Source organism: Nilaparvata lugens, chromosome 8 (assembly GCF_014356525.2).
Source record: "Nilaparvata lugens isolate BPH chromosome 8, ASM1435652v1, whole genome shotgun sequence".
NCBI classification, from domain to species: domain Eukaryota; kingdom Metazoa; phylum Arthropoda; class Insecta; order Hemiptera; family Delphacidae; genus Nilaparvata; species Nilaparvata lugens.
In genome coordinates, this window is record NC_052511.1 from 47,074,467 (window position 1) to 47,086,192 (window position 11,726).

Genomic DNA, 11,726 nt, shown 5'->3' on the forward strand with positions numbered 1-11,726 from the left:
AGTGAGTTCTAAGATTCAAGTCGCCGGTTTGGCATTTCTCTTAATGTTTAAATGTTTGTATGTTTTGAATGAAAAAGACTAAAAAATTGTCAAAAACCACAGATTTTTTGATACTTAGAAATTTCTAACTAGAACTCTATTACTTAGATCTACTTAGAAATTTCTAAGTATCAATAAATCTGTGGTTTCTGACAATTTCTTAGTCTTTTTCATTCAATATGAATAATTACCACAAAATCAACTTCTCAACTACACAAAAAGTTTGTATGTTTATATGTTGCGCATTTACGGCGAAACGCGGTAATAGATTTTCATGAAATTTGACAGGTATGTTCCTTTTTAAATTGCGCGTCGACGTATATACAAGGTTATTGGAAATTTTGCATTTCAAGGATAATATAAAAGGAAAAAGGAGCCTCCTTCATACGCCAATATTAAGGTGCGTACAGGTGTGCCGTGAACATGAGCAATTCACTTTTAATCAGCTGATGCCAAGCTTTTTATAACTGTATCTTACCGTTTCTGTAAAAATACAGATATAGTCAGCTGACTAAAAGTGAATTGCTCATGTTCGCGGCGCGTATATCTGTACGCACCTTTAGAGTAAAAGTCAGACTATAGAATTATTCATCATAAATCAGCTGACAAGTGATTACACAGATGTGTGGAGAAGCCAGTCTATTGTTGTATTTTCCACAAGGTCTATAGTTTCAATCAAAGACCTTGAAGAGGTATGCATCTTTAAGCTGGGTTTACACCAAAGTTATTAACAAAATGTTGAAATATGGATATTAATAAGCTGTTTGTAATTAACATTAACCTAATCCTTGTACGTAAGATGATGATGATGTTAATAACTTAATCCTTATAGATTCTATTAGATTGAACGCAAGTTGACAAACACACATGATCATCATGTGTATGATAAGCTATGTTCAATCTAATATAATGTATAAGGATTGAGTTATTAACATTTTGTTAATAAATTTGGTCTAATCGCAGCTTAAAAGGTCTTTGGTTTCAATATTTTGTTTTGCCGTCATGGTATTATTATGCGTGTCCATCAGTATCAATATTCTCACATTCGAAAAAACGAATTTAATAGGTGATTAAAAATAAACAAATGAACTAAATAATGCTAAAGAAATTATAATCAATATTCTCACATTCGAAAAAACGAATTTAATAGGTGATTAAAAATAAACAAATGAACGAAATAATGCTAAAGAAATTATAATCAATATTCTCACATTCGAAAAAACTAATTTAATAGGTGCTTAAAAATAAACAAATCAACTAAATAATGCTGAAGAAATTATAATATTTTTGATTGAAAAAAATTAATTTCAATTAGATGGAAAGATTATCACGGAACTGGATGAATATTATCTAAATTCTGGAATAGAAATATATTTCATTCATTGTTTAAATTAACATAAATATTAATAAATTATGGAATACAAATTCAAACGTGAACTGATTTTGTTATCATTTAAAACAGTTGACATCAGGTACTTGTGGATGAGAATACTGCGTGAGGTCTACTGTTCATAGAACTACTAGTAGAAATGAGAAAATGAAGATTGTCATGAAAACTGCGTTTTGGAAAGCCAATTTCTGATTCCAGCTGTTTAAAGTCTAGAACTTGGCGAAATTCCGAGCTCGGAAACCGGCCCTAAATTATTCACAAATTGCAAACAAGTAAAATTGTATGAGAATGAATGGCAAATAGTCTAGACTCAGGAATTGAGGCTTGTCACACCATTTCTCTTAAAAAATTGCTGACTCATCACATTTCAGTACAATTCATTCATTCAGGAGTGGAATAATAGATCTGCTGAAAAGTCATCTTTTATACTAGGAAGAGTTCGATAGCGAATCAAAGTGAGTACTGTGTAAAATATTCACTCTAAACTGTTTTATTAAGAAATTGATTTGAAAAAATGAGGAAATGATATTTGAAATAAAGAATGTTGTAAATAGAAGGAGAGGAGGAATGAGGAGATGAAGAAGAAGATTGATTGATTGATTGATTGATTATTTATGTAGATTACAATATATACTGGCTTATACACTTATATACAATAGCTTACAATACAGCAAATTATAGATTAATTTACATAATATAGACTAAGAAAATAATTATTGAACTGTGTATGATATGAAAAAGCAATTTGTAATATAATAACTATAGATAATAATAATATTGTTATGCATCTACATAAATTGGCGGAGCTTTGGACATATCAATGTCCATTCTTCGGGAGGAATATTAAAAATATCCTCCCCACTCACTCTCTACCAAGAAGAGGGAGAAGGAAAAAAATAGTGAGGAGAAAAAGAGGAGTTAAAAGTTGAGTAGAAGAAAAAGGAGGAAAAGGAGACCAATTGAAGTGGAATAAATCAAGTAAATGGTAGTAAGTGATGAAAAAAAGATGGAAGAAGAAGAAGTAGGAAAACAAGACGAAGAAGAAGAAGAAGAAGAAGAAGAAGAAGAAGAAGAAGAAGAAACAGCGAAGAAGAAACACTGGCAACAACTGTAGAATAATTAAAATAAATAAACTGCTCGTCAGCAAATTACGAGAATCAAAGCAGCAATAATTCTCAAGGGTCATCATCATCATCATCATCATCATCATCATCATCATCATCATTATCATCATCATCAAAATCATCATTCATAACTTGATCGTCATCCTTTTGATCTCACTAGGATATGCCCCATACGAATTTATAAATAGGAGATGAAACATCCAAGTTGGGCAGTGGAGAAAGATAGCAGAACAACGTTCCCGATTCTCTGCCTTGCCACCGCCTTCTATAGAGGATAGCTGATACCGGTATATCTGATGTAATATTAACTGTTCATTCTTGTTCTAAATAATATATACTATAATAAAGGAAAGAGCTGGCTTATACACATACGGGATAGGAAAATTATGTTTGACGCATCATCACGTCTCAACTACTCAACTGATTAACTTGAAATTTTGCATAAAGATTCTTAATTAACAGAGGATAGTTATAGGCCTTTTTTCAATTTCCAAAGATTTCATTACGTCAAGTTTTCCGTTTGTATTTTTTTTTAAATAGACCCTCGCGGAGCACGGGTTACCTGCCAGTAAATCATATTTTATTCGTTAAGAAAAAATATTTCTCAATGATTGAACCATGATACAGATTCAATATTTTTCCAATATTAATAATATTTCTACATTGTTTTGAAAACGATCTGGCAGCGTTGCGGAGCTAGAAATAGATAGCGCTATCTGCTTTGTCGAATAATAGACAAGGATAGCGTCAAATACTGCCATTATAACGTGGACCTCACTGTATAGGAGAGCGAGCACTTGTACTGTGTTTAGCAGCAGAAGGGAAGTTATGATATTTTTTGTATATGAGAACAAAGTACTTCATTTAGCCAGCTACCCCTCATGCAAATCGTGATGCAATTTGCAATACACCCCAATAATTATATTAGCCTAAATTATTTTGTTCTGAGAATATTCTTCCCTCTTCAAAACGTTTGCTTCTGTAACGTGGAGATCTATATTGGCTACTTTCTGTTGATTTCTCTTCTCCATCTCCTTCTTTCTGTCCTTCCTTTTCTTTCACTCCTCCTTCTTCTTCTTCTTCTTCTTCTTCTTCTCTTCTCCTTGATTATTTTCTCTTGATTCTGAGAATATCCCTTCTTCAAAACTTCTGCTTCTGTAACGTGGAGATGTATATTGGCTACCTTCTATTCATTTTTCTTTTTCTTCTCCTCCTCCTCCCGCTTATTCCTTTTCTTCTTCTCCTCCTTCTTCTTCTTGATTGTTTTCTCCTTCCACTTCTTGTTCTCAATTCTCAGTTTTGAAAATTCGACTGAGCCACTATCAATATTGTAGAACCGTTCCATGATGAAATTTTGATAATATTTATGAGTGTTTTATTTCTTAGTTTTGAGCTCGTCTTCCACTCTTATATTTCTCTTCTCCTTTTTCCTTTCTTCTTCTTTTTTCCTTTTCCTCCTTCTTCTTGTATAATATTCACTCTCACGTGTCCTCATTCTTCCTTTCACCTTTTTCACTCTTTCTTTCTTCTTCATCCAGACTTTCTGTCTTCTTCTTCCTTTTCTTCTTCTTCTTCTTCATCCAGACTTTCTGTCCTTCTTCTTCTTCTTCTCTTCTTCTTCTTCTTCTTCTTCTCTTCTTCTTCTTCTTCTGCTTCTTCTTCTTCTTCTCTTCTTCTTCTTCTTCTTCTTCTTCTTCTTCTTCCATATCTTCTTTCATCACTTACTACCATTTACTTGATTTATTCCACTTCAATTGGTCTCCTCCTCCTCCTTTTTCTTCTACTTAACTTTTATCGCCTTCTTCTTTCATTTTTTCTTCTTCTTCTTCTACTACTTCATTTCCTACTTCTCCTCCTTCTACATCTTTTGTTACTTCGTCTTTCTCTTCGAGTTGCAGCGTGCTTACTAGGAAGAAGAGGAGAAGAAGAAGAAGAAGAAGAAGAAGAAGAAGAAGAAGAGAAGAAGAAGAAGAAGAACGTGGACTTCACTATAGTGATGACGTAAGCGTTTGTTTGTGGAGGCTTGACTCTACCCGTTGTATCCCACGCATTGTGGCAGATCAATGTGGGAGGAGGATTCTTGATTGATTGATACATTCTATTCTTGGAGTTTACGATGGATTGGAGAAGCCTTGACTGGAGCAATCTGAATGCTGATTGGATGAGGATTTCGATTGAGGATGGATTAATGCTGTGCCTGTATTGTAGACATAATTATTTTGACATTTGAAAGCAAGATTTGAAGTTTGTATATCTATACCATAGAGAAACAATAGTATAAGTAGATATCCCATGATATAGGACGTTTATGTCGCAACTTTTACTGTTATCTCAAGCCGATAGTCCACTTAGTTCTTCCCCGTGAAGCTTTATGACGCTGGTAGTCTCTCATATTGTGCCGTTCATACACTCTGGTCAAAACAGTAAAAATCAACAATAATCGACAGTAATCGGCTTGGGATAACAGTAAAAGTTGCGACATAAACGCCCTATACCATGGGATATCTACTTATACTATTGTTTCTCTATGACTATACTGACGTCGCAATACACGCGCATTTCACTTTTCATCAGTTGGACTATACTCCGTACAAAATAACTTCTGACTTGGGAGGGACATGCGCAGCAGAGAAGGCATACAGAGGTAGGGATACAACGGCGGTGATGTTGCCGTTCTGAACCGACCATCATTCTCTAATTTCTAGAGAGAATTCAAGCTCTCATGTTAAAGTTAAGGTGTCTCCTCTCGGAAAGCCTTCAGTCAACTGACTCTAATCGACGAATTTGCGATTGCGCTTCATATTCATCACTGTAATTGGCTGATCTCCCTCCATTTCTCTGCGCCGCATATTCCTCCAAGTCAATAGTATATTTCGCACCTAGAGCAGAAAATGATACTTTTCCGGCTCGAAATCGGTTTTCAAGTCCGAGGCCGTAGGCCGAGGACTAGAAAAGATTGAGAGCCGGAAAAACATTTTTGCCCATGGTGCGAACGCTATTTTTCGCCACACACAAAAATAAACAATATATTATATATGAGAATAATTTTTCATTAAGCACTTCCGAAAGCAAAAGTGGAAGGTGATGATAGCTCTAGCAAATCTGAGGTAATCTGAATATCAAGAAATTGTCCAAGTATTTTTATTTTTTATTCTGATTTGTCTAAATAACCTAAAAGATGATGTTCAATTATGTGGGAGGTTGAGTTTATACTTTTTTATTCTTTCAAATGACAATAAGATGATATTATTAGTCTATAAATGTTTAAATTATTGAATAATGAACACATATAATGAAAAGTTTTTTGATCAGCTGTTTTTTGATCACCTTTCTTAGTTCCATGTTAGCGGCTGGAAAGGGTACTCTTTCCGGCCTAGGCCGGAGAGAAAACTGTTCTGACGTCAGACGAGAGTCGTCCGCGAACAATGCCTTTCAGATCTATGTAGGGACTGGAAAACAGCTGCTTTCTGTGCAGTGTGGCGGAAAGTTATTTTGTACAGAGTATAATTTATTGTTCCATTGTAATTTTTATGGCCGAGGAGGTAACCCGTGCTCCGCAAGGGTCTGATTAAGAACTTGACAAACTGAAAGCTTGACCTACTGGAATCTTGGAGAATTTAGAAACCAACCTCCGTAAATTGAGAATATAATTATATGCAAAATTTCAAGTGAATCAGTCCAGCAGTTCAGACGTTATGATGCGTCAAACATTACATTTTCCAATCCCGTACGGGTGTTGTGTGTGTGTGTGTGTGTGTGTGTGTGTGTGTGTGTGTGTGTGTGTGTGGTGTGTGTGTGTGTGTTGTGTGTGTGTGTGTGTGTGTGTGTGTGGTGGTGTGTGTGTGTGTGTGTATGTGTGTGTGTGTGTGTGTGTGTGGTGTGTGTGTGTGTGTGTGTGTGTGTGTGTGTGTGGTGTGTGTGTGTGTGTGTGTGGTGTGTGTGTGTGTGTATGAGTGTGTGTGTTGTGTGTGTGTGTGTGTGTGTGTGTGTGTGTGGTGTGTGTGTGTGTGTGTGTGTGTGTGTGTGTGTGTGGTGTGTGTGTGTGTGGTGGTGTGTGTGTGTGTGGTGTGGTGTGTGTGTGGTGTGTGTGTGGTGTGGTGTGTGTGTGTGTGCGTCTGTGTACATCTCCCATCTCATCTCCCAATTAACGGAATGACTTGAAATTTGGAACGTGAGGCCTTTACAATATGAAGCTGCGTACACATATACGCGCTTTCAACCCGCACCGAGCATGCTCCGCCCTCGTACCGCCCTCATTCCTCCATCGAACCACAGTCGCTCCGCCCACGCACCCATCATGAACGTTACGGAAGATGTTAGATCTTCTCGCGTTCCCCAGTCGAACCACTGTTGCTCCCCGGTCGATCATCAATCGCTCTGCTGGAGTGACGTTCGGTTGCGGAGCAGAGCGAAAGTCTGTACGCACCTTAAGGATCCGACACGAACAATTTCGATCAAGATGGCGGCTAAAATGGCGAAATTGTATTCAAAAGCAGGGTTTTTCGCGATTTTCTTGAAAATGGCTCCAACGATTTTGATCAAATTCATACCTAAAATAGTCATTGATAAGCTCTATCAACTGCCACAAGTCCCATATCTGTAAAAATTTCAGGAGCTCCGCCTCATCTATGCAAAGTTTGATTCTAGATTTCCAATTATCAGGTCTCAGATATAATTTAAACGGAAAATTTCGAGTGGAACATATTGAGCATGAAAATCTCTTCAATTAATGTCCAGTAACATTTTCACCTAAAATTGGAAATAAGCTTGAATTTTGAGAAAATGTGATTATTCAATTGCAAACTGTTGGCAACTGTTGATTCTATTAAATCATTCACTATGAAGAGATAGCAGATCTTGTGTGTATTCAGCGTTATTGTCCTGTCACCAGCTGGCTCTAATCTTTGAATAGTAGACTGGAGATGCGGGTGAACACTAGCGTCAGGTGATCAATTTTCATAACGGCAAGGAAAGTTGTATGAGTGCGCCACACCAGATTTTTATAGTATAGATATACGAATCGACATTGCCAATATTGAAAGCTAGATTTTAAGATTACAACATATCAATATGCTGATAGTGCATATCTCAGCAGACTTATGGGCCTCGATCACGAGCATTGACTACGTTTTAATGACAAGTATTTCTTCAATGTTTGATTCCATTACGAACTGCTTGTTAAATAATCACTTTGAACAATTAATTACGACATAGCACAGTATTTGATTTGATTAGATTTGATAGCACAGTATTCGACAAGTATTTGATTAACATTGGTGATGCTATCCTTGTCTATCATTTGACAAAGCTATCTTTGTCTATCTCTTCCATAGCTCCGCAACGTTCTAAATTCAAAATTTCTAGCTAATATATATTCTTGGACAGAACTTTGAACTTAAATTTCCTCAGTAAGAAAATAACCTATTTTTCGGACATTTTATTATTTATAAAAATTTGGGAACAGAATAGTTTTGGGCTATGCCTGTTGTTCTATCCCGATCATATTCATATGATTTATAATAATTGTATAAAAAAAAGAAATAAATAAGTAAAACGTTGCCAGATTGTTTTCTAATCGATGCAGAATTATATTTAATCTCAAATATGTGAATTCATTACTTTTTTTCTGGACAAATACATAATTGTAATGTTTATTTTGGACTAAAATTTTATGAAAATTGTACACGTGAAACTCTAACCTTATCTTGGACTTGTCATCTATAAATTTGGAAGAAGAATAGCACAAGGACTACCTTATTATTTCATCTTTCAATGTTATTACATTAGTGTCATTTTCATTGTAAATAAATAAATAATATATAAATTGATTATTCCACATAAGTAATGCACATTCAATCAGATATACCGGTATCCTCTATCCTCAATAGAAGGCAGTAGCAAGGCAGAGAATCGACTGATCTATCTTTCTCCACTGTCATTATAACGTGGACCTCACTACAGCTGTTCATTAGGTTCATTAGAGTGGTTCAACGAATTTCGTGATTCAACAAGCAGATTTTGTCAGTTTGTTGAAGCCTGCATTTTGTGTCATTATTTGTTTTCGAGAAAGCCCATGTATGGACAAAGAATATGGATTTCCTCTCAAGAGACTACAATACTGTAATTTGACAGGGAACTGATTCAGTATAGAGACGTCCACGTTATAATGGCAGTGTTTGATTAGCAATGATATTGCTATCCTTGTTTATCATTCAACAATGCGGATAGCGCTATCTCTTTCTCGCTTTGTTCTGTTGCCAGATCGTCTTTTAACAATGTAGAAATAATAATTAATCACAAAATATTCATCTTAATCATGAGAATTCATTATTAAATTATAGAATTTCTTACTTAATAAAATATAATAGATTTATATATTTAGAAATATATTTTAAACGAGAATGAACAGTTAATATTACATCAATAAACCTGTATCAGCTACCGTCTATAGAAGGCATTGACAAGATAGAGGTTCGGCAACATTGTTCTGCTATCTTTCTCCTCAGTCATTATAACGTGGACCTCACTATAGGATTGTAACTTTGACATGAAACGCGTAGAATTTATCTTTGATGCGTCATAAATAGATTTTTTGGAAGAGACTTGAAGCTGTTAGAAATGTATGATAACAGTGTGATTCAGCTTATTAAGTTAGTGATATTGGATGAAAGGACTACAGAGTTGCCAATTCCCTTGTTTCAATTTATTTTTTTATTTGAGGAATTGAATTTTACAGTATTAGGCATTCCTATATAGAATTCTAATATCTGTTAGATGTCATCTTGTTTCCATTCCTTAACATTCAATTTCTCCTTCATCATCATCTACTTCTTCTTCTTCTTCTTCTTCTTCTTCCTCTTCTTCTTCATCTTCTTGAATCTATCAATATTGCACGGTATATAGTGAGGTCCACGTTATAATGGCAGTGTTTGATTGTCAATGGTACTGCTATCCTTGTCTATTATTCAACAAAGCGAATGGCGCTATCTCTTTCTCGCTTTGCTCTGTTGCCAGATTGTCTTTCAACAATGTAGAATTGATAAATAATTAACAAAATATTTCATCATTATTACAATGATTCATCATGGAATTAGTTAAAAATATAATCTCTTGCTTAATAGAATAATTATGATTGATTTTTTTAAACAAGAATGAACAGTTAATATTACAATACCGGGACACGGAGCTTCGCTCGTTATTTTCATTCATTGATAAACAGAACACAATTCTCTAAAATGATCGTGTTTATATTTCACAACTGGCTATACGTCATCTTATGAATTTCGGGGATGCGATATTTTGATTTTTCACATACTCACTCGCTCACTCACTTTTTTACTATCCACAGCTGTTTCAGCCAAGGATGAATTATCCTTTTAATGCTGTTCAGCGAGTTTTCCCAAGGATGAGACCTAGTGCAATCGAATTTTTACATCATAAACCTACTATGTTCCAAATTTCGTGAAAATCGTTAGAGCCGTTTTCGAGATCCGTTAAACATAAATAACCAGATATAAAAATAACCAGATATATAAATACAGAAATTGCTCGCTTAATATACTAGGATCAATAAACCTGTATCAGCTACCGTTTATAGACGGCATTGACAAGACAGAGGTTCGGCAACGTTGTTTCCCTATCTTTCTCTACCGCCATTTTAACGTGGACCCCACTATATACTCGGTTCCACTTGAATCTGTCAGAAATCTACGTCAGAAAACATCAACGATTTCTGTTCTAACACACTGACAGAGTTGAAAGTCACTTCAACTCAAATGTGTCATAAATTCCCATGAATAATATTGATGCTTGCCATTTAACCAATGGTGACCATTTCTAGAGAATCCTTCTCAATTGTTGGTTCACTACATTCTGTCAGAAATCTACATTAGATAACATCGATGCTCCCTCATCCCAGGCCAAAAACTCAAGTTCTATCGTAAATTTGTCAAACTCTTTAAATAAGGATGATATAATTAAACTATGCTTAGCTACCGGCTTTGACTCTCTTTTGCTTCTTGTGAATCTCGTTCATTTTGATATCCATAATGGAGAATAATTGTTCATTTTCATATCTGCAATGGAAAATTATTTTTGAAGATCATCTGGAGAGTCTCATTTTGATACGTACAGTAGAAAATTGTTCATTTTGATATCTACAATGGAAAATTATTTCTGAAGATCACCTGTAAAGTCTGGTTCATTCTTATACCTATAATATAGAAAATAGTTCATTTTCATGTACAATGGAAAATTTTTTTGAAGATCATCTGGAGAGTCTGATTCATTTTGATACCTACCGTGGAAAATTGTTGATTTCCATCTAGAATGGAAAATCATTTTAGATCATCTGGGAAATCTGGTTCATTTTTATATCTACAATGGAAAATTGTTCATTTTCATCTACAATGGAAAATTATTTTTGTAAATCATCTGGAAAATCTGGTCCATTTTGATAACTACAGTACAAAAATTGTTCATTTTGATCTACAATTGATAATTTTTTTGAAGATCATCTGGAATATCTGGTTCATTTTGAAACTTACAGTGGGAAATTGTTCATTTTGATCTTCAATGGAAAATTATTTTTGAAGATCAACTGAAAAATCTGGTTAATTCTGATACCTATGATAGAAAACTGTTCATTTTCATCTAAAATGGAAAATTATTTTTGAAGATCATCTGGAAAATCTTATTTATTTTGATACCTACGATAGGTTCATTTTGATATCTGCAAAGGAAAATTATTTTTGAAAATCATCTGGAAAATCTGGTTCATTTTTAAAACTATAATAGAAAATCGTTCATTTTCATCTACAATGGAAAATTATTTTATTCTGGAAAATCTTATTTATTTCGATACCTACGATAGGTTCATTTTGATATCTGCTACGGAAAAATATTTTTGAAAATCATCTGAAAAGCCTGGTTCATTCTGATACCTATAATAGAATGTCTTTTCATTATGATCCGCAATGGAAAATCATTTTTGAAGATAATCTGGTTCATTTTATACATTCAATAGAAAATAGTTCATTATGATCTACAATGGAAAATTATTTTAGAAGTTCATCTGGTTCATAAATTCATGATATCCATGGATTAAAACATCATGGATTTTTGCAAAAATGGTTGAAAATTAAAATCGCTCAAACTTTCAGGAAGTTAGTACT